A 6,675-nucleotide genomic window follows, 5' to 3' on the forward strand; every position below is an offset into this window, starting at 1 on the left:
ATTTATTTTATTAATTTGTATGCCTGACTTTTTTAGTACTTTTCTTATTCCAATCTATAACTAACTAATCTATTCTTCGGTCCTTATTTTTCCAGGCATTTATTTTATTAACTTGTATGCTTGTCTTTTTTAGTGCTTTTCTTATTCCAATCTATAACTAACTAATCTATTCTTCGGTCCTTATTTTAGAGGTATTTCTTCTATTAACTTCTATGCCTGTATTTTTAAAATTATTTTCGTACTCCTATTTATAACTAACGAATCTCTTCTTCACTCCCTTTTTTTCCAGGTATTTCTTTTTATTAACTTCTATGCTTGTCTTTTGGTGCTGTTTTTATTCCAATCTATAACTAACTAATCTATTTCTCTTTCCTTATATTTTTCTAGTTATTTATTTTTATTAACTTCTATGCTTGTCTTTTGGTGTTGTTCTTATTGCAAGCTATAACTAACTAATCTATTCTTCGTTCCTTATTTTTCTATTTATTTCTTTTCATTAACTTGTATGCTTGTCTTTTTGGTGCTTTTTCTTATTCCAATATATAAATAACTAACCTATTCCTTCCTTATTTTTCCAGATACTTCTTTATATTAATTCCTATGCTCGTTTTTCGGGGACTTTTCTTATTCCAATCTATAACTAACTAATCTATTTTTCTTTCTTTATATTTTCTAGTTATTTATATTCATTACCTTCTAAGCCTGTCTTTTTGGTACTTTTCTTATTCCAATTTATAACTAACTAATGTATTCCTCGTTCCTTTTATTTTCTTGCTATTTCTTTTTATTAACTTGTATGCTTGTCTTTTTTGGTGCTTTTCTTATTCCAATTTATAACTAACTAATCTATTCTTCTTTCAATATTTTTTATTTACTTCTTTTCATTAACTTCTATGCTATTAATTCCTATCCTCGTCTTTATAGTACTTTTCTTATTCCAGTCTATAACTAACTAATCTATTCTTCGTTCCTTATTTTTCTTTTTATTTATTTTTATTAACTTCTATGCTTGTCTTGTTGGTGCTGTTCTTATTCCAATCTATAACTAACTAATCAATTTTTTGCTCCTTATATGTCTATTTTTTTGTTTTTATTAACTCGTATGCCTGTATTTTTTGGTTCATCTCTTATTCAAATTTATAACTAACTAATCTATTTCTTCCTTATTTTTCCAGGTATTTCTTTTTATTAACTTGTATGCTTGTCTATTTGGTACTTTTCTTATTACAATTTATAACTAAGTAATATAATCTTTGTTCCTTATTTTCCAGGTATTTCTTTTATTAACTTGTATGCTTGTCTTTTTGGTGCTTTTCTTTTTCCAGTTTATAACTAACTAATCTGTTCTTCGTTCCTTATTTTTCTTTTTATTTCTTTTTATTAACCTCTATGCTTGTCTTTTGGTGCTGTTCTTATTCCAATCTATAACTAACTAATCAATTTTTTGCTGCTTATATTTCTAAATATTTGTTTTTATTAACTCGTATGCCTGTCATTTTTTGGTTCTTTTCTTATTCAAATTTATAACTAACTAATCTATTCCTTCCTTATTTTTCCAGGTATTTCTTTTTATTAACTTCTATGCCTGTTTTTTTGGTACTTTTCTTATTCCAATTTATAACTAACTAATCTATCCTTCGTTCCTTATTCTTCCAGGTATTTCTTTTTATTAACTTCTATGCCTGTTTTTTTGGTACTTTTCTTATTGCTATTTATAACTAACTAATATGCTCAGTGTTCCTTTTTTGCGAGGTATTTCTTTTATTAACTTGTATGCTCGTCTTTTTGGTGCTGTTCTTATTCCAATTTATAACTAACTAATCTATTCTTCCCTTATTTTTTCAGGTATTTCTTTCCATTAACTTCTATGCTTGTCTTTTTGGTACTTCTCTTATTCCAATTTATAACTAACTAATCTATTCTTCCCTTATTTTTTCAGGTATTTCTTTCCATTAACTTCTATGCTTGTCTTTTTGGTACTTCTCTTATTCCAATTTATAACTAACTAATCTATTCATCGTTCCTTATATTTTCTAGTCATCTCTTTTCATTAACTTGAATTTATTAACTATAAAAAGAAATAGCAGGAAAATATGAGACGAGAAATAGATTGATTAGTTTATTGAATAGAACCCAAAAGACGAGCATAGTTAATGAATAAAAATATAGAAAAATATAAAGGAATGATAGATTGGATTGATTAGATGAAAAGAAAAAAAGCACAAGTAATGAAAAGAAATAACTAGAAAATAAGGAAAGGAAATAGATTAATTTATAACTGAATAAAATAAAAATGAAAGAAAGATGAAATAGAATGAAAAGAAATAAAATAAAAAAATAAACAGGAAAATTATATTGAAGAAAACAGCAAAAGCACACAATAATAAAAGAAATAAAAAAAAAATTAAAAATAGATTAGTTAATTATACATGGAATAAAAAAAACAAAAAAAACATACAAGTAAATTAAAGAAAAATCTGGAAAAAATAAGGAAGAATTGTTTAGTTGGTTATAACTAACTAATCTATTTTTCGTTCCTTATTTTCGAGGTATTTCTTTTATTAACTTGAATGCCATTCTTTTTTAGTGCTTTTCTTATTCCAATTTATAACTAACTAATCTATTCTTCTTTCCTTATTTTTCTAGGTATTTATTTTATTAACTTGTATGTTTGTCTTTTTTAGTGCTTTTCTTATTCCAATCTATAACTAACTAATCTATTCTTCGGTCCTTATTTTAGAGGTATTTCTTCTATTAACTTCTATGCCTGTATTTTTTTAATTATTTTCGTATTCCTATTTATAACTAACTAATCTCTTCTTCACTCCTTATTTTTCCAGGTATTTCTTTTTATTTACTTATATGCTTGTGTTTTGGTGCTGTTTTTATTCCAATCTATAACTAAGTAATCTAGTTTTCGTTCCTTATATTTTCTAGTTATTTCTTTTTATTAACTTGTATGCTTGTCTTTTTGGTGCTGTTCTTATTGCAAGCTATAATTAACTAATCTATTCTTCGTTCCTTATTTTGCTATTTATTTCTTTTCATTAACTTATATGCTTGTCTTTTTGGTGCTTTTTCTTATTCCAATATATAAATAACTAACCTATTCCTTCCTTATTTTTCCAGATACTTCTTTATATTAATTCCTATGCTCGTTTTTCGGGGACTTTTCTTATTCCAATCTATAACTAACTAATCTATTTTTCTTTCTTTATATTTTCTAGTTATTTCTATTCATTACCTTCTAAGCCTGTCTTTTTGGTACTTTCCTTATTCCAATTTATAACTAACTAATGTATTCCTCGTTCCTTTTATTTTCTTGCTATTTCTTTTCATTAACTTGTATGCTTGTCTTTTTTGGTGCTTTTCTTATTCCAATTTATAACTAACTAATCTATTCTTCTTTCAATATTTTTTATTTACTTCTTTTCATTAACTTCTATGCTATTAATTCCTATCCTCGTCTTTATAGTACTTTTCTTATTCCTATCTATAACTAACTAATCTATTCTTCGTTCCTTATTTTTCTTTTTATTTCTTTTTATTAACCTCTATGCTTGTCTTTTGGTGCTGTTCTAAATTCCAATCTATAACTAACTAATCAATTTTTTGCTCCTTATATGTCTATTTATTTGTTTTTATTAACTCGTATGCCTGTCTTTTTTGGTTCTTCTCTTATTCAAATTTATAACTAACTAATCTATTTCTTCCTTATTTTTCCAGGTATTTCTTTTTATTAACTTGTATGCTTGTCTATTTGGTACTTTTCTTATTACAATTTATAACTAAGTAATATATTCTTTGTTCCTTATTTTCCAGGTATTTCTTTTATTAACTTGTATGCTTGTCTTTTTGGTGCTTTTCTTTTTCCAATCTATAACTAACTAATCTATTCTTCGTTCCTTATTTTTCTTTTTATTTCTTTTTATTAACTTCTATGCTTGTCTTTTTGGTGCTGTTCTTATTCCAATCTATAACTAACTAATCAATTTTTTGCTCCTTATATTTCTATTTATTTGTTTTTATTAACTTGTATGCCTGTCTTTTTTGGTTCTTTTCTTATTCAAATTTATAACTAACTAATCTATTCCTTCCTTATTTTTCCAGGTATTTCTTTTTATTATTTCTATGCTCGTCTTTTTGGTGCCTTTCTTATTCAAATTTATAACTAACTAATCTATCCTTCGTTCCTTATTCTTCCAGGTATTTCTTTTTATTAACTTCTATGCCTGTTTTTTTGGTACTTGTCTTATTCCAATTTATAACTAACTAATATGTTCTGTGTTCCTTATTTGCGAGGTATTTCTTTTATTAACTTGTATGCTCGTCTTTTTGGTACTTTTCTTATCCCAATCTATAACTAACTAATCTATTCGATACTTATTTTTCCAGGTATTTCTTTTTATTAACTTCTATGCCTGTTTTTTTGGTACTTTTCTTATTCCAATCTGTAACTAACTAATCTATTTTTTGCTCCTTATATTTCTATTTATTTGTTTTTATTAACTTGTATGCCTGTCTTTTTTGGTTCTTTCCTTATTCAAATTTATATCTAACTAATCTATTCCTTCCTTATTTTTCCAGGTATTTCTTTTAATTATTTCTGTGCCTGTTTTTTTATGTACTTTTCTTATTCAATTTATAATTAACTAATCTATTCATCGTTCCTTATATTCTCTAGTCATCTCTTTTTATTAACTTGCATGCTTGTCTTATAGGTGCTGTTCTTATTGCAATTTATAACTAACTAATCTATTCTTCCCTTATTTTTCCAGGTATTTCTTTTCATTAATTCTATGCTTCTCTTTTTGGTACTTCTCTTATTCCAATTTATAACTAACTAATCTATTCTTCCCTTATTTTTCCAGGTATTTCTTTTCATTAATTCTATGCTTGTCTTTTTGGTACTTCTCTTATTCCAATTTATAACTAACTAATCTATTCTTCCCTTATTTTTCCAGGTATTTCTTTTCATTAATTCTATGCTTGTCTTTTTGGTACTTCTCGTATTCCAATTTATAACTAACTAATCTATTCATCGTTCCTTATATTTTCTAGTCATCTCTTTTCATTAACTTGATTTTATTAACTATAAAAAGAAATAGCTAGAAAATATAAGGAACGAAGAAAAGATTAGTTAGTTATAAATTGGAATAAGAACAGCACTAAAAAGACGAGCATAGAAGTTAATAAAAGAGATAACTAGAAAAATAAGTAACGAAGAATAGATTAGTTAGTTATAGATTAGAATAAATTAAAGTACAAAAAAGATAAGCATAGAAGTTAATGAAAAGAAGCAAATAGAAAAATATGGAAAGAAGAATAAATTAGTTAGTTATAAATTGGAATAATAAAAGCACCAAAAAAGACAAGCATACAAGTTAATAAAAAGAAATAGCTAGAAAATATAATGAACGAGGAACAGATTAGTTAGTTATAAAATGGAATAAGAAAAGTACCAAAAAGACAGACATAGAAGTTAATGAAAAGAAACAACTAGAAAAATAAGGGAAGAATAGATTACTTAGTTATAAATTGGAATAAGAAAATAACCAAAAAGACGAGCATACAAGTTAATAAAAAGAAATAACTGGAAAATAAGGGAAGAATAGATTTTTTAGTTATAGATTGGAATAAGAAAAGCACCAAAAAGACGAGCATAGAAGTTAATAAAAAGAAATAAGAAGAAAAATAAGGAGCGAAAAATAGATTAGTTAATTATAAATTGGAATAAGAAAATAACCAAAAAGACGAGCATACAAGTTAATAAAAAGAAACAAGAAGAAAAATAAGGAGCGAAAAATAGATTAGTTAATTATAAATTGAATAAGAAAAAAAGACGAGCATACAAGTTAATAAAAGAAATAACTGAAAATAAGGAAGAATAGAATAGTTATAGATTGAATTGGAATAAGAAAAACAAAGAAAAGCATAAAGAGAAAAAAAATAGAATAAATAAGAAAACAATAGTTAAAAAAATAAATAAAATAGAAAAGAAAAATTGAATTTATAATAACTAATCTATTCTTCGTTCTTTATTTTCGAGATATTTATTTTATTAACTTGTATGCCTGTCATTTTTAGTGCTTTTCTTTTTCCAATTTATAACTAACTAAGCTATTCTTCTTTCCTTATTTTTCCAGGTATTTATTTTATTAACTTGTATGCCTGTCATTTTTAGTGCTTTTCTTATTCCAATTTTTAATCTAACTAATCTATTCTTCTTTCCTTATTTTTCCAGGTACTTCTTTTTATTAACTTCTATGCTCGTCTTTTTGGTGCTGTTCTTACTCCAATCTATAACTAACTAATCTATTCTTCGTTCCTTATTTTTCTAGTTATTTCTTTTTATTAACTTGTATGCTTGTGTTTTAAGGTGCTTTTCTTTTTCCAATTTATAAGGAACAAATCGATTCTTCTTTCCATATTTTTCTATTTACTTCTATTACTTCTATTCGCGTCTTTTTGGTACTTTTCTTTATTCCAATCTATAATCAATTAATCTGTTCTTCGTTCCTTATTTTCTAGTTAATTCTATTATTAACCTCTGTGCTCGTCTTTTTAGTGCTTTTATTATTCCAATCTATAAGTAACTAATTTATTCTTCGTTCCTTATTTTTCTAGTTATTTCTCTTCATTAACTTGTATGCTTGTCTTTTTGGTGCTATTCTT

This window comes from Eriocheir sinensis, chromosome 61 (assembly GCF_024679095.1).
Source record: "Eriocheir sinensis breed Jianghai 21 chromosome 61, ASM2467909v1, whole genome shotgun sequence".
NCBI classification, from domain to species: domain Eukaryota; kingdom Metazoa; phylum Arthropoda; class Malacostraca; order Decapoda; family Varunidae; genus Eriocheir; species Eriocheir sinensis.